Below are 24563 nucleotides of genomic sequence, written 5' to 3'. Positions count from 1 at the left end.
TAATTCAATATGAAGAATAGAGGGAAAAAATGGGAGAAAAATATGAACAGAACATCAGTGACCTATGAACAATGCCAAACAGCATAAAAAAAGTGAAACTGAAGTCCCCCAAAATAAAGGGGACATATAATGAAATTGGAAAGGAATTTGAAAAAGTAATGATCAAATATTCCCCAAATTTGGGATACAACTTACAGGTATAAGAAACTCACTGAATCCTCATCAACATAAACATAAGGAAAATCACCCCTAAGAACATAATCTAAAACTGACGAAAACCAAAGATAAAAAGAAAATACTGAAAACAGCCAGAGGAAAATAAATAACACATTAATAATGGGAAACAACGACATGAATGATTGCTAAATTCTCATCAGAAACAAAAAAGGAGAAAGGCAATGGGATGCCATCTTTAAAATGGTAAAATGGGTCAGGCATGGTGGTTCCCACTTGTAATCCCACCACTTTAGGAGACCAAGGCGGATGGATCATCTAAACTCAGGAGTTCGAGACCAGCCTGGCCAACATGGTAAAACCCCGTCTCTACTAAAAATACAAAAATTAGCTGGGCGTGCCACTGCACTCCAGCCTGGGCAACAAGAACAAAACTCTGTCTCAAAAGAAAAAAAAAAAAAAGTTAGCTGAGTAAAAAACATTCTCTAAAGAGAAAAGGTAATGTTATGGTAATTTTATATTGATAAAAAGGTCAATTTAATAGGAATACATAACAATTACAAATATATATGTACTCAATGTCAGAGAATCTAATATATAAAACAAATATTGATAGATTTGAAGGGAGAAATTGACAGCAATACAATAAATTAGTAGACCTCACTACCCCCACTTTCAGTAATGAATAGAACATGTAGGCAAAAAATCAATTAAAAAAACAGCTGATTTGAACATGATAGACCAAATGGACCCAACAAATATATACAGAAATTTTCACCCAACAGTAGAAGAATATTCTTTTCAAGAGCACAGAGAACATTCTCCAGGATAGATCACATGTCAGGTCACAAAACAAGTTGTAGCAAACATAAGCAGATACAAGTCATTCCAAATATCTATCTCTTTCCATTAAAATGGAATGAAATAAAAATCAATAACCAATAAAATGAGAAGATCCACATTTATACGGAAACTAAAAAACACATTCTTGAATAACCACTGGGTAAGAGAAGAAATCAAAAGGAAATTTTAAAACTATCTGCAAACAAACAAAAATGATAACACAAAATACCAAAACTTATGAGATGCAGTAGAAGCAATACTAAGAGGAAGCTTTAGAGCAATAAACGTCTACATTCAAAAAGAAAATCTCAAATAAATGATCTAACTTCACACCTTAACAAATTAGAAAACAAATTAAGCCAAATGGTAGCAAAAGGCATAATAAAGATTAGAGCAAAAATAAATCAGATAAAGAAAAGAAAACAATAGAAGAAAACTGACAAAACCAAGAGTTGATTTTTTGAAAAGATAAAATCAACAAATACTTAGCTAGTCTAAGGAAAAAAAGGCTGGGCTCAGTGGCTCACACCTGTAATCCCAGCACTTTAGGAGGCCAAGGTGGGCAGATCACCTGAGGTCAGGAGTTCAAGACCAGCATGGCCAATATGGCAAAACCCCATCTCAACTGAAATACAAAAATGAGCCAGTGTGATGGTATACGCCTGTAGTCTCAGCTACTCTCACCATGTTGGTCCTCTGAAGTGGGAGGGTTACTTGAGCCTGGGAAGTCAAGGCTACAGTGAGCCATGGCTGTGCCACTGCACTCCAGCCTAGGCAACAGAACAAGACCCTGTCTCAAAAGAAAAAGAAAAGAAAAGAATGAAGAAAAAAAGAGTGAAAACACAAATAAAAAATGAATGAAGAGGCATTACAATGAATGCTGCAGAAATAGAAAGGGTCATAAGGAACACTTAAGAATAATTATATGCCAACAAATTGGATAACCTACAAGAAATGGATAAATTTGGCCGGGCGCGGTGGCTCAATCCTGTAATCCCAGCACTTTGGGAGGCCGAGACGGGCGGATCACGAGGTCAGGAGATCGAGACCATCCTGGCTAACACGGTGAAACCCCGTCTCTACTAAAAAATACAAAAAACTAGCCGGGCGAAGTGGCGGGTGCCTGTAGTCCCAGCTACTCGGGAGGCTGAGGCAGGAGAATGACATGAACCCGAGAGGAGGAGCTTGCAGTGAGCTGAGATCTGGCCACTGCACTCCAGCCTGGGTGACAGAGCAAGGCTCCGTCTCAAAAAAAAAAAAAAAAAAAAAAAAGAAATGGATAAATTTCTAAAAACATAAAGCCAATTGAAGCTGAATTGAGAATAACTAGAAAGCCTGAAAATACCAATAATAAATGAGGAGAATAAATCAGTATTCAAAAATCTCCCAACAAAGAAAAACCCAGGACTAGATGACTCCATGGATGAATTTTACAAAACATTTAAAGAAAAATTAATACCAATCTTCTTAAACTCTTCCAAAAAATAGAAAAGGTGGCCAGATGTGGTGGCTCATGCCTGTAACCCCAGCACTTTGGGAGGCTAAGGCAGGCAGATGACTTGAGGTCAGGAGTTTGAGGCCAGCCTGGCCAACATGGTGAAACTCTGTCTCTACTAAAAATACAAAAAAAATTAGCCAGGTGTGGTGACAGATGCCTGTAAACCCAGCTACTCTGGAGGCTGAGGCAGGAGAATAGCTTGAATCTGGGAGGCAGAGGTTGCAGTAAGCCTAGATCACACCACTGCACCCCAGCCTGGCCAATAGAGCAAGACTCTGTCTCCAAAAAAAAAAAAAAAAGGAGGAGGAGGAGGAAGAGGAGGAGGAGGAGAAGAAGAAGGAGAAGGAGAAGAAGGAGGAGGAGAAGAAGGAGGAGGAGGAATGCCTCCTCCTAATTATTATCAGGCAAACAACACCCAGATATCAAAGATACCACAAGAAAAGGAAACTACAGAGAAATATCCCTGATAAACACAGATGCAAAATCCTCAATAAAATACCTGTAAACCAAATAACAACAGCACATTAAAAGGCTCATACACCATGACCAAGTGGAATTTATCCCTGGAATGTAAGAATGGTTCAACACTAGCAAATCAGTGAATGTAATACACCACATTAACATAATGAAAAAACCCTTTTGATCATCTCAACAGATGCAGAAAAAGCATATAGCAAAATTCAACATTCATTCATAATAAACATTTTCAAGAAACGAGTATAGAGAGAATGTACCTCAATATAATAAAAAACATATAGAAGAAGCCCACAGCTAACATCCCAATCAATGCAGAAAAAAACTGAGAGTTTTGCCTGGAAGATCTGGTTAAAGGAAAAGATGCGATTCTCATTATTTCCATTCAACATAGTGTGGATATCCTAGCCAGAGCAATTAGAGAAGAAAATGAAATAAAGGCATCCAAATTAAAAAGAAAGAAGTAAAACTATCTATATTTGCAGTAGACATGATTATATGTATATATAGAAAACCAAAAGACTCAACAAAAAAAAGTATTAGAACTAGTAAAGTTGCAGGATACAAAATCAACATACAAAAATCATTCATGTTTCTATACACAAAGAACGATCTGAAAAGGAAAATTTTAAATTAATGCCATTTATAATAGCAAGAAAAAGAACAAAATACTTAGAAACAAACTTAGCCAAAGAGTTGAACTGAAAGACTTACACACTGAGTATTATAAAACATTAATGAAGGAAATTAAATAAGACACAGATAAATGGAAAGATATCCCATGTTAATGGATTGGAAGAATTATTACTGTTAAAATATCCATACTATGTCTTACTCCATTTGTGCTTCTATAACAAAATACCTCAGACTGGGTAATTTTATTTGTCATATTCTCTGGAAGTCCAAGATCAAGGCACAGGTTCAATGTCTGATGAAGGCCTGGTCTCTGCTTCCAAGATGGCACCTTGTTGCTATGCCCACCAGAGCAAATAAACACCTGTTCTCATATGGGCAGAAGGCAGAAGGGCAAAAGGGGTCTACATGGTTTCCTCCAGCCTTTTTATAAGGTCAGGAATTCCATTCATGAGGGCAAAGCCCTCCTGACCCAATCACCTCCTGAAGTTCCCACATTCACCTCCTAAAGGTCCTACATCTTAATACTATCATATTGGCAATTAAGTTTCAACATATTAATTTGAGGGGACACATTCAAACCACAGCACTACCCAAATGATCTACAGATTAAATGTAATCTTTATCAGAGTCCCAATGGCATTCTTTTTTTTTTTTTTTTTTTTTTTTTTTTTTTTTTTTTTTTGAGACGGAGTCTTGCTCTGTCACCCAGGCTGGAGTGCAATGGCATGATCTCAGCTCACTGCAACCTCTGCCTCCTGGGTTCAAGTGATTCTCCTGTCTCAGCCTCCCAAATCCCAGCCTCCCTCATCCCAGCTGGGATTACAGGTGTGCACCACCATGCCCGGATAATTTTTTTATTTTTAGTAGAGATGGGATTTCACCATCTTGGCCAGGCTGGTCTCAAACTCCTGACCTCAGGTGATCTGCCCACCTGGGCCTCCCAAAGTGCTGGGATTACAGGTGTGAGCCACTGCACCCAGCCACCAGTGGCATTCTTTATAGAATAATAATAATAATCCTTAAATTTATATGGAATCACAAAAGACCCCAAATAGCCAAAGTAATTTTGAGCAAGAAGAGAAAAGCTGGAAGCATCACACTTCCTGAATTCATATCAGAAAGTTACAGCAATAAAAATAGTATCATACTGACATGACAATAGACACATAAACCAATGGATGAGAATAAGGAGCCCAGCAATAAATCCATGTATTTACAGTTAAATGATCTTTGACAAGGTTGCTAAAAGCATACAAAAGGCAAAGAATACTTTCTTCAATAAATGGTGTGGGAAAAACCAGATATCTACATGCAGAAGAATGAAACTGGACTTAACTCACACCACATAAAAATTCAACTTAAAATGGATTAAAGACTTAAACATAAGGCCTGAAACTGTAAAACTACTCTAAGAAAAAAGAGGTGAAATCTTCTTGACATTGGCCTGGGCAATGAGTCTTCGGATGTAACACCAAAAGCACAGACAACAAAAGTAAAAATAGACAAATGGTATTACATCAAACTAAAAAGCTTCTGCACTGCAAAGGGAACAATTGACAGAGTGAAAAGACATTCTATAGAATGGAAGAAAATATTTGTAAACCGTATATCTGATAAGGGGGTTAATATCCAAAATATATAAATAGCTGATACAAAATTTGTTTCATTTTTAAAGAGAGGTCTCACTATGTTAACCAGGCTGGTCTCAAACTACTTGCCTCAGGCAATCCTCCAACTTCAGCCTCCCAAGTATCATGATACTGCACCTGGCTCCATACAACATAACAGCAAAAAAAAAAAAAAAAAAAAAAAAAAAAGAGATTAAAAACGGTCAAAGGGAATTACCATAAAATACAGCAATTCCCCGTGTGTGTGTGTGTGTGTGTAGCCCATAGAAATAAAATTGTTATCTCAAAAAAGTGGTAAAAGGATCTTTTTTGGGGGGGGGGTGGGGACGAAATCTCGCTCTGTCGCCCAGGCTGGAGTGCAGTGGCCTGATCTTGGCTCACTGCAAGCTCCGCCTCCCAGGCTCACGCCATTCTCTCGCCTCAGCCTCCTGAGTAGCTGGGACTACAGGCGCCCGCCACCACACCCGGCTAATTTTTGGTATTTTTAGTAGAGATGGGGTTTCACCGTGTTAGCCAGGATGGTCTTGATCTCCTGAGCTTGTGATCCGCCCACCTTGGCCTCCCAAAGTGCTGGGATTACAGGCATGAGCCACCATGCCCGGCCTTCAAAGGATATTAATGAACATTTCTCAAAAGAAGAAATATGAATAACCAACAGGTTTATGGAAACATACTTAACATCCCCAATCATCAAGGAAACAGAAGTCAAAACCACCATGGGATATCACCTCACACCTGCTAGAATGGTTATTATCAAAAAGACAAAAAATAAGTGTTGGAGAGGACGTGTAGAAAAGGAAAGCCTTGTATGCTGTTAGTGGGAATGTAAATTGGTACACTAATTTTGAAAAACAGTATGGAGACATCACAAAAAATTCCAAGTGGAATACCATATGATCCAGCCATTGTACTTCTGGGTATATATCCAAAGGAAATGAAATCAGTATCTCAAAGAGATATCTGCACTCACCTGTTTATTGAAGTACTATCCTCAATAGCTAAAATATGCAAAATAATCTAAACATTTGTCAGTAGATGAATGGATAAAAAGTGTATATATATTATATATACACAATGGAATATTATTCAGGCTTTAAAAAGGAAATCTTGCCATTTGTGATAACATGCTGAAACTGGAGGACATTATGATAAGTAAAATAAGTCAGACACAGGAAGGCAAATACTGTGTAATCTCACTTATATGTGGTATTTAAAGTAGTCAAACTCAACCAAGTGTGGTGGCTCATGCCTGTCATCCCAGTGAGAGGTGACAATGTGCTAGCAGCCCTCACTCTCAGTGCCTCCTCGGCCTGGGCATCCACTCTGGCAGCACTTGAGCCCTTCAGCCTGCCACGGCACCGTGGGAGCCCCTCTCTGGGCTGGCTGAGGCCAGAGCAGCCTCCCTCTGCTTGCCGGGAGGTGCGGAGGAAGAGACACCAGTGGGAAGCAGGGCGGCGCTCGCAGGCCAGTGGGAGCTCCCGCTGGGGCGGGCTCAGGCTCAGGGGCAGGCCGGCACCGCCAGCCCAGGGCAGTGAGGGGCTTAGCACCCGGGCCAGCAGCTGCGGAGGTTGCCCCGGGTCCCACAGCAGCACCGGCCCTCCCGCGCTGCTCTCAGATTTTTAGCTGCCTGGCGGGGCAGGGCTCAGGACCTGCAGCCCACCACATCTGAGTACCCCTCCCTCTCCCCCCTCCCCTCCCCCCTCCCCTTCCCCCTCCCCTTCCCCCTCTCCCCTCCCACCCCGCACGGCGCTGCCCCCTGCTCAGTGACGCCGGGTCCTATCCACCGCCCAAGGGTTGAGGAGTGCAGGTGCAGCTCAGGACTGGCGGGCAGCTCCACCTACAGCCCAGATGTGGGATCCACTGGGTGAGGCCAGCTGGGCTCCTGAGTCTGGTGGGGACTTGGGGATCTTTTATGTCTAGCTAAGGGATTGTAAACGCACCAATCAGCACTCTGTGTCTAGTTCAGGGTTTGTAAATACATCAATCAGTACTCTGTGTCTAGCTCAAGGTTTGTAAATACACCAACTGGTACTCTGTATTTAGCTAACCTAGTGGGAACTTGGAGAACTTTTATGTCTAGCACTCTGTGTCTAGCTCAAGGATTGTAAACACACCAATCAGCACTCTGTGTCCAGCTCAGGGTTTGTAAATACACCAATCAGTACTCTGTGTCTAGCTCAAGGTTTGTAAATACACCAATTGGTACTCTGTATCTAGCTAATCTAGTGGGGACTTGGAGAACTTTTATGTCTGGCACTCTTGTGTCTAGCTCAAGGATTGTAAATGCACCAATCAGCACTCTGTCAAAACAATCCAATCAGCTCTCTGTAAAGTGGACCAATTAGCTCTCTGTAAAACGGACCAATCAGCAGGATGTGGGTGGGGCCAGATAAGGGAACAAAAGCAGGCTGCTGCCCCAGCCAGTGTCAACCTGGTCGGGTCCCCTTCCACACTGTGGAAGCTTTGTTCTTTTCCTCTTTGCAATAAATCTTGCTGCTGCTCCCTCTTTGGGTCCAGGCTGCCTTTATGAGCCGTAACACTCACCCGAAGGTCTGCAGCTTCACTCCTGAAGCCAGCGAGACCATGAACCCACCAGAAGGAAGAAGCTCCAGACACATCTGAACATCTGAAGGAACAAACTCCGGATGTACCCATCTTTAAGAACTGTAACACTCACCGCCAGGGTCCGCGGCTTCATTCTTAAAGTCAATGAGACCAAGAACCCACCAATTATGGACACACCAGCACCTTGGAAAGCCAAGGCAGGAGGATCACGTAAGCCCAGAAGTTCACAACCAACCTGGGCAACACAGGGAGTCCCTTTCTCTACAAAAAACCAATTTTTTAGTTATTTGGGCGTGGTGGTGCATGCCTGTGGTACCAGCTACCCAGGAGGCTGGTATGGGAGGATCACTTAAGCCTGGGAGGTCAAGGCTACAGTGAGCTATGATCACACCACTGTACTCCAGCCTGGGTGACATAGCAAGGCCCCATCACCATAAATATATAAGTAAGAAATAAAATAGTCAAACTAACAGAAGCAAACAGTAAAATGGTGGCTACTAGAAGCTGGAGGGAGGGGGAAATGGAGAATGTTGGTCAAAGGGTACAAAGTTTCAGTTACACAGGATGAGTAAGTTCTGGAGATCTAATGTACAGCCATGTGACTACAGTTAACAATCTGTATTGTATCCTTAAAATGTGCTAAGAAAGTAGATTTTAAGTGTTCTCATTACAAAAAAAAAAAAATGTGATGAGTGTGTTACCTTGATTGTAACATTTCTCAATGTACACATATATCAAAACATCAAGTTGTATACCTTAAATATGTACAATTTTAGTTGTCAATTATATCTCAATAACGCTGGAAAAATATCTAAACTGTTTGACAAGGACAAAATAAAAATGAAAATGATAACACACATTTTTTAAAAAACTGATCAAGAAACAAAGAGAAAAAAAAGACCGGGCATGGTGGCTCATGCCTGTAATCCCAGCACTTTGGGAGGCCAAGGCAGGCGGATCACCTGAGGTCAGGAGTTCGAGACCAGCCTGGCCAACATAATGAAACCCCATCTCTACTGAAAATGCAAAAATTAGCCAGGTGTGGTGGCATGTGTCTGTAATCCCAGCTACTTGGGAAGCTGAGGTAGGAGAATCGCTTGAACCTGGGGGTTGTGGGCAGGGTATGGGGGGTGTTGCTGTGAGTTGCTGCACTCCAGCCTGGGCAACAGAGCAAGAATCAGTCTCAAAAAATAAATAAATAAATAAAAATAAAAATAACAAAGAGAAAAAACACAAATTACCAGTATTAAGAATGGAGAGGCTATATTGCTAAAGATTTTAAAGACATCAAAAGTATAATAAGGTAATATTATATCTTTATGTCAATAAATTTAACGAGTTAGATTAAGTAGACAAATTCTTTATTTAAAAACACAGAATTTAACAAACTGACACAAAAAGCAATAAATTTTTGAATAGCTCTGTTACCACTAAAAAAAGGGAATTGGTTAATACAAACTTACACACAAAGAAAACTTCATGCTCAGGTGACTTCAATAGCATACTATATTAAACTTTAAGAAATAAAAAACATGGCTCCTTCAAAAAATAGGAAATATAAGTACACTCTCCCAATTTGGTTTAGGAGGCCATTATGACTCTGATACCAAACCTGACAAAAAATTGCAAGAAAAGAAAATTACAGACACTCAGCCTTCAAGATTATAGACATGAAAATCTTTAACAAAATATCTATAAAAATATAAAATAAATATATCATCATGACAAAATACAGTTTATCCCAGAAATGTACAATGTGGGTTTAACATTCTAAAAGCAGTCAATGTGCTTTGCCATATTAACATAATGAAAAAGAAAAAAGATATAGATCACGTTAACTGAAGCAGAAAGAAGCATGAAAAAAAAAATTCAATACCCATTCAGAATAAATAAGGTCTGCAAAGGAACAGAAGGAAACTTTCTCAATCTGATAATGGCTTCTACATAAAACCTACAACTAACCTAACACACTTAAGGTAAAATATTGAATGTTATCTCAGTAAGATTAAGAACAAGGCAAGGATGTCTTATTTCAGCAACTCTATGAAACACTGTACTGAAATCCTAGAGAAAAGTCAATAAATAAAAGATGAAAAGGAAGAAGTGGAATTTACCAGTGAAGCCATCTGGGCCCAAAGCTTTCATTGTGGGAAAACTTTAACTATAAATCAATTTTTTCAGGGGACAGGGGAATATATAGGCTATCTATGTTTCCTTGAGTGACTTTGATAGTTAGTGTCTGTCAATGAATTTGTTCTTTTCAACTAAGTCAGGGGTCAGCAAACTTTTTCTGTAAGAAGCCACATAGTAAATATTTCAGGCTTTTCTGGCAATGTGGCCTCCCATAACTCCTCAGCCATAGATAAAATGTAAATAGTTGTGTCTGTATTCCAATAAAGCTTTACTCACAAAAGAGATGGCAAGCCAGATTAGGCACACAGGCCAGACTTTACCGACCACTTATTATCTTTTTTTTTTTTTTTTTTTTTTTTTTTTTTTTTTTTTTTTTGAGACAAGGTCTCCCTCTGTGGCCCAGACTGGTGGAGAGTGGCACAATCACAGCTCACTGCAGCCTCAACCTCCCAGGCTCAGGCAATCCTCCCACCTCAGCCTCCAGAGTAGCTGGGACCACAGGCATGCACCACCATACCTGGCTAACTTTGGCATTTTGTGTAGAGATGGGGTTTCACCATGTTGCCCAGTTTGGTCTCAAACTCCTGGGCTCAAGCAATCCACCCACCTTGGCCTCCCAAAGTGTTGAGATTACAGGCATGAGCCCCACCATGCCCAGCCCTTAGTATCCTTTTCATGGCTTAGAATCTATAGTGATTTTACCTCTCTGATTCCTGATACTGGAAATGTGTGCCTTTCCCCTAATCAGTTTGTCAACATTTTATCAATTTTATTGATCACTTTTTAAAAACTAGATTTTGGCTTCATTTTCTCTGTTTTCTATTTTCTATTCCATTGATGCTTTGTGCCTCTATTAGATTCTTCCTTTTGTTTACTTTAAGTGTAATTTGCTCCTCTTCCTCTCATTCCTCAATGTGAAAGCTTAGATCATTGATTTGAGACTTTTTTTTTTTAACTAAAATAAGAGCACTCCACCCGAAGTTCCACACTTTCACCTGCTACTGTAGCCAGCCCACTGCCAAGGAGAAGACTGCGACCTCAGAGCTGGAATGCCCTCAAATCCATCACACTGGGCTCTTCCCCCACAACCCCCAAGAATAGCTGACTGCACTAAGCAACAGCCTGGGAGCCCACAGAACCACCCAATGTCAACTTCCAGAAAGAGGTGTGAGTACCACCCTGGACTGGCTACTGCATGTAAACATCTCACTATTTTCACACTCCACTTTGGAACTAGCCAGGAGCCAGCGCACCCTCCTCTTTCCCAAGGCCTGGGCAGGGAGGCACAGGGGACTCAGCCTGGCTGGAGGAGCCAGACATGGTTTTGCCTGGAAACCCAGGGCCCTTACTTGTTTCTCAGAGGCCCCTCAGCCACTGGAGCCACATCTTAGCCCCCGCCTGTCCTACCCTGTCCGAGGCTGGAGATGGGAGAGGACAGTTTTGTTGAGGATAAACCTCACCCTGTGGAAATAAAAAATAATAATGCTATAAATTTTAGCATAATGCTAAAATTTTAATGTTATGAATTTCCCTGTAAGCACTGCTTTAGATGCATCCCTTGATGTTGATAATGTTTTCATTTTTGTTCAATTCAAAATATTGGTCATTTAATTTATTATTTCTTCTTTGATCCATGGGTTATACAAAAACTGTTAATTTTCAGGCCGGGCGCGGTGGCTCAAGCCTGTAATCCCAGCACTTTGGGAGGCCGAGACGGGCGGATCACGAGGTCAGGAGATCGAGACCATCCTGGCTAACACAATGAAACCCCGTCTCCACTAAAAATACAAAAAAATTAGCCGGGCGTGGTGGCAGCGCCTGTAGTCCCAGCTACTCGGGAGGCTGAGGCAGGAGAATGGCGGGAACCCGGGAGGCGGAGCTTGCAGTGAGCCGAGATCGCGCCACTGCACTCCAGCCTGGGCGACAGAGCGAGACTCTGCCTCAAAAAAAAAAAAAAACCAAAAAACAAAAAACAAAAACTGTTAATTTTCAAATACTTGGGGATTTTTCCAGGTATTATTTTATTAATGATGTCTAGTTTAATTCTATTTTTGTCAAAAATACTTTGCATGATTTCAATCCTTTTAAATGTATTAAAATGGCCGGGCGCGGTGGCTCAAGCCTGTAATCCCAGCACTTTGGGAGGCTGAGACGGGCGGATCACGAGGTCAGGAGATCGAGACCATCCTGGGTAACACAGTGAAACCCCGTCTCTACTAAAAATACAAAAACTTAGCCGGGCGAGGTGGCAGGCGCCTGTAGTCCCAGCTACTCGGGAGGCTGAGGCAGGAGAATGGCGTGAACCCGGGAGGCGGAGCTTGCAGTGAGCTGAGATCCGGCCACTGCACTCCAGCCTGGGCGACAGAGCGAGACTCAGTCTCAAAATAAATAAATAAATAAATAAATAAATAAATAAATAAATGTATTAAAACTTGTTTTATGGCCAGAATATGTGCTATCTTGGTAAAAGTCTGTGTGCACTGGAAAAGAATGTACACTATTAATTTGTTGGATTAAATGCTATATTAATGTCAATTAAACAGTTTAACTGATATGCTGCTCAAAGCTGCTATATCACCACAGATTTTCTGTTAATTACTTGGGATGGGGGTGTTAAAACCTCCAATTATAATTTTGGATCTGTCTTTTTCTCTCAAGTTCTCTTAGATTTTGCTTTATGTATATTGAAGCTGTGTTATTAGAGGCAAACACATGTTCTCCTGATTATCTGACCCTTTTATCCTTATAAAATTGTCACTCCTTATCCCTTATAAAATTGTCACTCTATTTTAGAGCAAGGCTTAGTAATATTTCTTGTTCTGAAATCTACTTTGTCTAATTAAGACAGGCACTCCAACTCTCTTTGCATGGTATAGATTTTTCTATTATCTCAGTGTGTATTTTTGTTGTTGTTGCTGTTGTTTGTTTGTTTTAGATAGCATACACTTGGACCTTTTTAAAAATCTAATCTGATAACCCCTTTTAATTGGAGAATTTTGGCCATTTAGATAATGTGATTATCATTTTAGGTGAGTTTATATCTACTACCTTGCTTTTTATCTTCTGTATGTTCCATTTATTTTCTGTTCATTTTTCTTTCTTCTTATCTTTTTTTAAACAGAATGTCTTTCATGATTCTACTTTATCTTCACTATTGCTTATTATTTATCTTTCCCTTTCTTTATTTATTCCCTCTCTCCTCCTTCCTTCCCTTTCCTTCATTTTTCTTTCTTTTCTCCCTTCCTTCCTTCTTTTCTTTCTTTCTGTTAGGATTGCTCTAGGTTCTCCATTGTACATCTTTAATCACATTCTGCTCTCAAATAATACTATACTACTTCATGTATATGAAGTGAACGTTACAATAGTATACCTTCTCCCTTTCCCTGGCCGTTTTCATACATTTTACTTCTATTGTTATAAATTGCAAAATAAATTATTTTTCTTCTTTTGTTTGTTGAGACAAGGTTCAGCTCTGTTGGCCAGGCTGGAGTGCAGAAAATACATGGAACCATTGTTCCATATATTTAGCCTTGAACTGCTAGGCTCAAGAAATTCTCCTATCTCAGCGTTCAAGTAGCTAAGACTGCAAGCACGCACTACCATGCCTGGCTAATTTTTTAATTTTTTGTAGAGACGGAGTCTTGCTATGTTGCCAGGGCTGGTCTCAAACTCCTGGGCTCAAGTGATCCTCCTGCCTCAGCCTCCCAAAGTGCTAGGATTACAGGTGTCAGTCATGTGGTTCAGCCTAGTTATTACTTTTTCAGAGATATCTTTAAAAATTTGAACAGGCGTACGCATGTTCTCACTCACAGGTGGGAAATGAACAATGAGAACACTTGGACACAGGAAGGGGAGCATCACACACCAGGGCCTGTCGTGGGGTGGGGGGAGTGGGGAGGAACAGCATTAGGAGAAATATCTAATGTAAATGATGAGTTGATGGGTGCAGCACACCAACATGGCACATGTATACATATGTAACAAACCTGCACATTGTGCACATGTACCCTAGAACTTAAAGTATAATAAAAAAATTTTTGAACAGGTGTATTTTACACTAAATACACATATTTAACATTTCTAAATGTTCTACATTACCTTGTATAAACCTAACTTTTCCCTTGGTGCTATTTTCCTTCAGGCAGAAGAAATTCCTTTAAAATCGGCCGGGTGCAGTGGCTCACATCTGTAATCCCAGCACTTCGGGAGGCCGAGACGGGCGGATCACGAGGTCAGGAGCTCAAGACCATCCTGGCCAACACAGTGAAACCCTGTCTCTACTAAAAATACAAAAATTAGCTGGGCATGGTGGCACGTGCCTGTAATCCCAGCTACTCGGGAGACTGAGGCAGGAAAATTGCTTGAACCGGGACCCGGGTGGCAGAGGTTGCAGTGAGCCGAGATCACGCCACTGCACTCCAGCCTGAGCTGGAGCAAGACTCCGTCTCAAAAAAAAGGAAAAAATCCTTTAATATATCTCTTAGTGGTCTGTTTGCAATGAATTCTCTCAGCATGTGTTCATGTGAAAAAACTTTAGTTTGCCTTCATTTCTGAAAGGTATTTTTGAATGCATGGAATGCTACATTGACAGGGTTTTCCATACTCACCCCGGTGTTTTAAATATATCTAACTTTTTCCAGCTTGCATAGTTTCTGATGCAAAGAAACTATGCCATTGTGTATTTTTTCTATGGCTGCTTTTAAGATGTTCTCTTTATCATTGACTTTCAGTAGCTTAATAATGTAGCTTGGTATATATATAATTTTTCATGTTTCCTCTGCCTAAAATCTATTGAGCATCTTTGATCTATAAGTTTTTCGTTTTCATCTCATTTGGAAAAAATTGGGCCAAATCTGTCCTCTTTCTGAAACCCTAATTATACATGTTAGATTGATTGACATAGTACCACAGGTCACTGAAGTTCTGATCTTTTCAGGGTTGGGAGAGGTATCTTCTTTTTCCCCTATGTGTTTACTTTGTTTGTTTCCTTTACTTTTTTTTGGTAGGGGGGAGGGGGGTGGTGGAGACAGGGTCTGGCTCTGTCGCCCAGGCTGGAGTGCAGTGGTGTGATTTCGGCTCACTGCAACCTCCGCCTCCTGGGCTCAAGCTATCCTCCCACCTCAGCCCCCTGAGTAGCTGGGACTACAGGTGTTCAACACCACGCCCAGCTAATTTGAGTATTTTCTTTTGGTAGAGATGGGGTTTTGCCACGTTGCCCAGGCTGATCTTGAACTCCTGGGCTCAAGTGATCCACTCACCTCAGCCTCCCAAAGTTCTGGGATTACAGGTGTGAGCCACCACTCCTGGCCTCCATGTGTTTATTTTGGATATTTTCTGATAATATGTTTTCAGGTGAGCTAATCTTTCCTTCGGCAGTTTCTAATCATTGTTGATCCCATCTATTATATATTCATCTTATCATTTAAGATATTATACTTCTCATTTCTAGTATCATTTTTCTCTTCACCGTGTTCAATTTTCCTCTATTCTCTGAACATATGGAGTGTATTTATAATACCTGATCTATCATCCTTGCTGATAATTCTATCAGCTTTGTCATTTCTGGGTCTCTTTCTATTAATTTTTTTTCTCCTTATAATGGATCACATTTACCTCCTTCTTAGCAAGCCTGGCAAGAGATGGGGTCTCACTCTGTTGCATGGGTTGGAGTGCAATGGCAGGATCATAGCTCACTGTAACCTCCACCTCCCTGGCCTCCAACAATTCTCCCACCTCATCCTCCTGAGTAGTTGGGACTACAGGAGCGTACCACCATGCCTGGCTAATTTTTACATTTTTTGTAAAGATGGGGTCTTCCTATGTTACCCAGGTTGGTCTCAAACTCTTGGCCTCATGTGATCCTCCCACTTTGGACACTCAGTGTGCTGGGATTACAGACGAGAGCCACCACACCTGGCCTGTGTGACAATTTTTACCTGGATGCCAGACAGCAGAGTGCCAGATATTGTTGTGTTATTTTAAAAATTGCTGCCGGGGGCGGTAGCTCACGCCTGTAATCTCAGTTTGGGAGGCCGAGGTGGACGGATCACCTGAGGTCAGGAGTTCAAGACCAGCCTGGCCAACATGGTGAAACTGTGTCTCTACTAAAAAAAAAAAAACAAAAAAACCCCATCACCCAAGCATGGTGGTGGGTGCCTGTAACCCCAGTTACTCAGGAGGCTGAGGCAGGACAGTCACTTGAACCTGCGAGACAGAGGTTTCAGTGAGCTGAGATCACACCATTGCACTCCAGTCTGGGCAACAAGAGTGAAACTCCATCTCCAAAACTAACTAACTAACTAACTAAATAAATAAATAAATAAATAAATAAAAATTGTCTGGGCAACAAGAGTGAAACTCCATCTCCAAAACTAAATAAATAAATAAATAAATAAATAAATAAATAAATTAAAATTGCCATCTTTTTTTATGGGACACAGTTACCTGTTATCAGTTTGATCCTTTTGAGGCCTGCTTTTTGTCTAGAACTGTGAAGAATCAGAGGTTTTATGCTACTTCTGAGCAAACACGTTAACCTACCAAGTTTCACAAATATTAGCTAAAGACACAAAACTCCTGGCTCAAAGGCAAAGGACATTACTATTTACAGTGTGGCAAGGAACATGAGATTCCTGTTTGCATTGGTTTTTCTTGCCTCCCAAGTCTCAAAGCAGCAATGTGGAAAAGGCCAGATGGATGCTGTGCAACCAGTGGGTCTGCGTCACAGCTTGAGCAGTTTAATGTCTGTGAACCTCCGTTTCCTTAGGTAAAATGGAAATAATGATGAAACCTAACTTGCTGAGTTGGTACAGGAATGAAAGGAGATGACACTTTTGGTATCTTTCATAATTAGGGTAGAAATTTTCTTTTTCTCATCTTTGCCATCTCCTATACCTTGTCCCCTCAAATAACCTAACTATCACAAAACATTGAGTGAGTCAAATGAAGGGAGACCTTAGGGAATCTCCCTTGAGCTTAGGGAATCTGAATTTTTATAATGTGCTACAAGCAGTACTATATTTTGTCCCAGAAGGACACATGACCTTCATTACACTGGACAATAAACAAATCTGTCCTTGTTCCCAGAAGGAGACAGTATTTCTGTATTCTAAGGCTGTTCATTATTCCAATATCCTTGAAAAGACCGTCTGGAACAAAAGGTCAGTTAGTGCCTCTGCTTGCAAGACATGTAAAAATGTAAGCAATCCATGGACCCGTGCTTCCTACCATATTAAAGCTTTACCAGGGCTTTATACAAGTCTAGAACTAATTTGAACACACAAGGGAGTGAAAAGTCTTCTCAGAACTTTACTGAAAAATCCCATATACTGAGAACATCTTTCCACTCTGGCAGGTGAAAACACTATTCGTAGCCCTGTGTGAGATCTAGGAGTTGTTCTGCCTACTGCTTTGAAGTGGTTCAGCTCAGAACTCAACCAAAGGCTTGAGAGGATTCCTCTGTAGTTATCTAGAGCTCACTCTTTGTGCATCTCTCTTTTCTCTGGTACTCTGAGCCACAAATCTGAGCTGCTTAGTCTTCTCAAACTCCACACTCTCTCCCCCTCTGAAGCTCAGTGAAACTTCCAGGCTCTGTTTGGGTTCCCCCTTCCTGCACTGCACCTTGGATAGTCTCCCCACGCATTAAGCAGTGGGAATTGTGGGGTTCGCCTAACTTATTGCCCTCCTCTCAGGAATCGCTGTCTTGTGTTATCTGTTGTCCAGTATCAAAAAGCCATTGTTCCATATGTTTTCCCAGTCTGCCAGTTGTTTAAGATAGAAGAATAAATCCAGTCCCAGTTATACCATCATGACTAGAATCCAGAAGTCTGAAAATAGATATTAAACTAGCAGATAAATTTATTGTCTCTATATAAAATCCTAACAAATCCAAAAAGCAACTTCCAGAATGAGTAGCAAGGTAACAGAATACAGTTACAAATACAAAAACCAATTGTGTTTCTACATACTACCAGTAAACATTCATGAAATAAATTTTTCATGATAACCTCATTTATAAAAGCATCAAAAAATAAGGTACTTCAGGACAAATGTAACAAAAGACATGTAAGTCCTCTACACTGAAAACTGTAAAACACTGCTGAAAAAAATTAAGGCTTACATAAATAGAGTTGTACCCTATTTGTCATAGCCCGAGGGGTTCTTCTTGCCTGCCACCCTGAAAAAAACAATGAGAATAGCAGGTGTTGCAGCAAAGAGTTTAATAATTGCAGGGCCAGCCAAGTGAGGAGAACGACAGACACTTTTCAAACCTATCCCCACAAGAGTTCAGAGGTTTGGGTTTTTTAACTACTACTTTGGCAGGCAGGGGGCTGGAGAACTGAAACAACTGATTGGCTGGGGATGAAACTGCAGGGGTGTCTAAAACTGTACTCACGCAGGCAAGTCATTTCCTGGGAAGGGGTCTCAGGACCAGGTGGCACCTCTTGGTATCCTGAAATGCTAAATCTGAAAAATGTCTCAAAGACCAGTTCTTTAGGTTTTACAATAGTAATATGACCTACAGGAGTAGTTGGAGAAGCTCTAAATCCTGCGACCCCAGATACATGACTCTGGGGCAGTAAGCAACTTATACAACAAAAACAAGCTAAGCAGTGGCGGGTCATCGTTCAACTATGCCTATTCTTTAGCAAAGTTCAAGCCCCTACCATAATTTTAACTTTGTCTTATGAATGTGGCTTTAACTGTAAACTAAATTCCTCTTACAGTTATCTTGGCCCCCACATTAGAATGAACAAAAAAACAATGTAACCTGAGAGGTTAGAAGCAAGATGGAGTCAACCATATTAGACTTCTCTCATTACTTATGGTTCTGCAAAGGTGGTTTCACATTCATGAATTATAAGACTCAACATTAAGATGTCAATTTTCCCCAAATTTATCTACAGATTCATATCAACCCCAATTGTAACCCCAGCAGGATTTTTTTTTCTTTCTTTTTTTTTTTTTTTTGATACAGGGTATCACTCTGTTGCCCAGGCTGGAGACCACAGTTCTCTGAAGCCTTGACCTGGGCTCAAGCGATCCTCCCACTTTAGCCTCTCAGGTAGCTGGGACCATAGGCACACGCCATCACACTCAGCTAATTTTTAGGTTTTTTTGTAGAGACAGAGTCTCACCATGTTGCCCAAGCTGGTTTGAACTCCTGAGCCCAAGTGATCCTCCCATCTCAACCTCCCAAAGCGCTGAGATTACATGTGTGAGCCACTATGCCTTGCCCAGCAGGATTTTCTAACAGAAATTAACAGGTTGCTTTTCAAGTGTATATGGAAATGCAAAGGACCTAGAATAGCCAAAACAATCTTGAAAAGACAAGAAAGACTTATAATACCTTTCTTCAAGACTTAATATAAAACTAGAAGAATCAGGAGTGTGTTATTAGCATAATAATAAAGATATCAATTAAACAGAATTAAGTCCAGAAATAGAACTACATTTATACATTCAGTTGATTCTCAACAAAGCTCTGAAGCAATTAAGGGAGGAAAAATAGTCAAATAATGTTATAGGAAGTCATTATATATCCATATGGGGGAAAAAAGGAACCTCAGTCCTACCTCAACCATATACAAAAACTAATTCAAAATAGATCATAGGCCAGGCACACTGGTTCATGCTTGTAATCCCAACACTTTGGGAGGCCATGTTGGGAGAATTGCTTGAGGCCAGCAGTTTGAGACCAGCCTGGGCACTATAGCAAAAACAGCCTGTCTCTAAAAAATTTTTAAAATAAATTACAGACATAAACATAAAACTATAAGGCTTCTTAGAAGAAAATACAGATAGAACCCAAATGCCCATCAAAAGAGGAATGAATAAGATGAGAAATACAATAGTTCCCCACCCTTATCTGCAGTTTTGCTTTCTACAACTTCAGTTACCAGTGGTCAGCCAAGGTCTGAAAATACCAGATGAAAAATTTCAGAAATAAACTACTTATAAGTTTTAAATTGCATGTTCTGAGTACTGTGATAAAATCTTGCACTGTCCTGCTCCATCTTACCTGGGACATGAATCACCCCTTCGTCCAGTGGAAACACGCTGTGGACACTCCCTGCCCATTAGCGTCCCTCTCAGTTATCAGATTGACTGCCACAGTATAGCAGTGCAAGTAACTCTTATTGTACTAAATAATGTCTACAAAGTGCAAGAGTAGTAATGCTGGCTATGCAGACATGCCAAAGAGAAGTGTAAAGTGCTTCCTTTAAATAAAAAGGTGAAGGTTCTTAACTTACTAAAAAAGATATATATATATATATATATATATATATATATATATATATATATATATATATTCTATGGTAAGAATAAATCCTCTATCTGTTAAATTGTGAAGAAGGGAAAAGAAACATGTGCTAGTTTTGCTGTTGCAACTCAAACGGCAAAAGTTACTGCCATGGGCCATGATAAGTGCTTAGTTAAGATGGAAAAGGCATTAAATTTGGGGGTGGAAGATATGAACAGAAACATATTCTCATTGAAGGCAACTGGGTTAGATGCTGTCCACACCAGGGGCCTTGGAACATGTCCCCTGAGGAGAAGGGAGGGCTATTGTATTCATAAAATGTAATACTACCCCACCAAAACACAAAACAAAACCTACTACTGATACATACAATTTCACAGATACTACAGTGAAAGAAATCAAACAAATGCAAAAGGAACATGCTATTGACACAGGATTTTTTGGTGTTGCTCCACAGAGACCTCCATGGCTGGGGGTCCCCTGCTCAAGATCAAGATTCACTCGTATTCACAATAGCAAAGACTTGGAATCAACCCAAATGTCCATCAGTGACAGACTGGATTAAGAAAATGTGGCACATATACACCATGGAATACTATGCAGCCATAAAAAAGGATGAGTTCGTGTCCTTTGTAGGGACATGGATGCAGCTGGAAACCATCATTCTCAACAAACTATTGCAAGAACAGAAAACCAAATACCGCATGTTCTCACTCATAGGTGGGAACTGAACAATGAGATCACTTGGACACAGGAAGGCAAACATCACACACCGGGTCCTATTGTGGGGAGGCAGGAGGGGGGAGGGATAGCATTAGGAGATATACCTAATGTAAAAGACGAGTTAATGGGTGCAGCACACCAACATGGCACATGTATACATATGTAACATGTACCCTAGAACTTAAAGTATAAAAAAAAAAAAAAAAAATTCACTCGTGACCACTGGGCTGGCTCCACCCACTGGGCTTGGCAGGCTGTGCTTGGTTCTTGGCTAGCGCTACTGGCCTAGATCTCACACCTACCAAGGGCAAGCCAGGCACGCTAGCTGCTACAGCAGGGCATCACCTCCAGGCACCAGCTTCATGTGAAGCTGTGGCTGGATCAGGTATACTGCAAGCAGCTTCTACCTTGGGCACTGGCGTATGAACGAAGGGAACGCAGTGGCGCCCAAAAAACTCAGAGACACCAGCAACTGTGGAACCTCAAAGGCCAGGTGCAGTGGCTCATGCCTGAAATCCCCACACTTTGGGAGCCTGAGGTGGGAGAATCACTTGAGGTCAGGAGTTCAAGACCAGCTGGGCCAACATGGCGAAACCCTGTCTCTACTAAAAATACAAAAAATTAGCCAGATGTGGTGGCAGGAACCTGTAATCTCAGTTACTCAGGAGGCTGAGGCAGGAGAATCACTTGAACCTGGGAGGCAGAGGTTGCAGTGAGCCACGATCACACCACTGCACTCCAGCCTGGGTGATACAGTGAGACTCTGTCTCAAAATAAAAAGAAAAAAAAATGTGGTGGGGGGTGTCACAGCATGTTACAGCTCTGGCTCGGGGAATCCCAAGGTCTGCACCCCACAGGAGTCTCAGTTCATTTGTGTGTTACAGTTCATTCATTCCTGCCGTCCACAAGCTTTGCTGAACGGGGGCACATCCCAGCTTGCTCAGTCCCACCAGCCTGAGGCTCCTGGGCTGGCCTGGCCCCACCACCACTTCCCATAACGTGCGGTGGCCACCTGGTGCCAGGAATGGGCAGGAGGGCTACAGCTTTGCAGCTTCTTTTGCACCCACTGTTCGAAAGGTCCTTGAGTTCTTGTCCTGCGTTCAAGAAGAATGAGGTTACACTGACAACTGCAGAGTGACCAAGGCAGAGAGGACGTTTATTGGGCAACAGAAGAGCTCTCAGCAGAGAGGGGACCCAAAGGTGGGTAGTCCCACTGTGTAGCAGAGTCTGGGAGTTTTTATGGGCTCAGAATAGGGGAGTGTGTGCTGATTGGTCCATAGGCAGCCTGGAAAAAGCACCATTTGACTGGCTAAAAGGCATTGCGGGAGTTCTCACTTGGGTCTTGGATTCTACCCAGAACTGGCAGGTGAGTTTTCAGGTTTCAGGCTGTCTTTGACTCGAAGGTTGGCTTTCACCAGGGACCCACCCAAATCTGCCTAGGAATTTGTCTGCTTCCCACCACTATCAGTATCTGTCCATTTATACTAAGTTCTAAAATAGGCAAAATTAATCTATAATTTAAAAAAAAAAAAAAAAGAAAACTTCAAAAGACCAGGCTTGGTGGCTCATGCCTGTAATCTCAGCACTTTGGGAGGCTGAGATGGAAAGATTACTTGAACCCAGGAACTCAAGACCAGCTTGGGCAAAATAAGGAAACCTCATCTCTACAAAAAATAAAAAAAATTAACCTAGCATGGTGGCACACTCCTGTGGTCCCAGCTACTCCACAGGCCAACTGGGAGGATCATTTGAGCCTGGGTGGTCGAGGCTGTAGTGAGCCATGTTTGCACCATCGCACTCCAGCCTGAGTGATAGAGACTCTAGCTCAAAAAAAAAAAAAAAAAAAAAAAAAAAAAAAAAAAAAAAATCAGAGCAATAGTTGCCTCTAGGACTAGGAGAAAATGACTGAAAAGGAGCATGAGGAAATTTTCTTGGATGATGAAAATCTTCTAAATTTTTTTATTACAGAGGGTTAACAGTTATGATGCATTTGTAGAAATTAATTGAATTGTATCCTTAAGAGTTGTACATTTCATGATTTATATATTTTGCCTTAACAAGAGAAAACAGAACTTTAAACAAATATGGAACTCTTACTAGTAGGCTTGCTTCACACATCGTATAGTTAAAAAACCACTTATCAGTTAAAAAATCACTTCCTGTGTTTTCTTATATGTGAATAAATGTATACATACAATGAATATAGTGGGAACTTGGTTCACTCTTGGAAATATACAATTTCCTAGCTCTGTCTACTGACACTGAAGCAGTGACACACAAGTAGCAACAAACACAACTCATAATCACATCTTGGTTTCTCAATACCATTTTCCACTAAAAGAACCAGGACCCCTCGGTGAAATGACTGATTCTAGGATAAGGGTAAGAGAACTATAAAACTTTTCTAAAATATACATTTGAGGCATACAAGATATTTTGATTGATATACATATACATAGTGAAGTGATTACTACAGTCACGCAAAGTAACATATTCATCATCTCATGTAGTTTCCTTTATTTATTTATTTTTGGTGGTAAGAGTACCTAAAATCTACTCTCCTGGCAAAGTACCAGTATACAACACAATATTAACTACAGTCCTCATGTTACACATTAGAATCTAACTGCAACTTTGTACCTTTTGACCTATATCTTCCCATTTCCCCTACCCCGCCCCGGTAACCATCCTCTTACTCTGTTTCTATGGTGATTTTTGTTTTTAAGACTCTACATACAACAGATATCATATCGTATTTTTCTTTCTGCGTGTGGCTTATTTCACTCCGCATGATGTCCTCCAGGTCCGTTCATGCTGAATGCTACAAGATAAACATGGAACATCTTATGTGTCTGAAAGTAAAGAATTCCTCAAAAAATGATATGGACATGTCAAAAGCATAAAGGAGCCACCATTAAAAGATTCCCACTGGCTGCTCAACAGAGGCCCACACCCTCCAGCAACTTCTCAGCCTCATCAGTGGGTGGGCTGCATGTTCCTGTGGTAGGAAACACACCCTTGCCTCAGAGATCTGAATCTCTAATCTTGCAGTTGGGGAAGGGAGCATTTCCTTTAACTTAAGTAACTCCTTTATTAACTCTTCTTCATCCCTAGAAATAACAGCTCCTTTTTGTAGCTGATTCTTCTGTATCATAGAGTCCTCTTTTAGTAACTGATCATCTTTTACTAGAAAACAATTCTTTAAATTTTTCCTGTTAAAATCACGAATATGATATCTGTTTCTGAATGGACCCTGATTGATATAAAAACGTATTACTTCTCTTGCATTTCTATCCAAAAAAAATGCACACTTAAATATAATCATTAAGAAATGATAGTGGCAGGAGGCAGACAAAAGGCTAGGCAGATTCCCAGTGAAACCCCATCTCCAAGCTGAAGACAGTTTAAGGCCTGAAAGCCAAGCTACAAGTCAAATCCATGGACCGGATTAAGAACCTGTCTTCCCATTTGGCACGTTTTTCTCTGATTGATCCCCACCTTTCACCCATTTTACATAGACCTACCCTTTCCTAATTGGTTTTCTACACTGTTGTGCCCACCTTTGAGTGGTGTCTTCACTTTAACTATTTTTTGCATACTCACAAACCAGCACACACTTCCCATT

General features: G+C 40.9%; 1 protein-coding gene across 2 annotated transcripts in view; it reads right to left on the bottom strand.

Moving 5' to 3' along the window:
• LOC105499882 (killer cell lectin like receptor G1) overlaps window positions 1–24563 on the bottom strand; it is a 62358-nt gene that overhangs the window by 34547 nt on the left and 3248 nt on the right. Inside the window, exon 1 of one of the 2 annotated variants that reach the window (XM_024787097.2) lies at window positions 18071–18088. The exons of the other annotated variant lie outside the window; for it this stretch is intronic. The gene's annotated coding sequence lies outside the window, so the exon portion shown is untranslated. Of the gene's footprint in view, window positions 1–18070; window positions 18089–24563 lie in introns of those variants that run through there. 2 annotated transcript variants of the gene reach the window in all.

The sequence above is a fragment of the Macaca nemestrina genome, chromosome 10, assembly GCF_043159975.1.
Source record: "Macaca nemestrina isolate mMacNem1 chromosome 10, mMacNem.hap1, whole genome shotgun sequence".
Lineage (NCBI taxonomy): Eukaryota > Metazoa > Chordata > Mammalia > Primates > Cercopithecidae > Macaca > Macaca nemestrina.
Note: the sequence above shows the minus strand (reverse complement) of the source record. Positions and strands in the feature narration are given on the sequence as shown.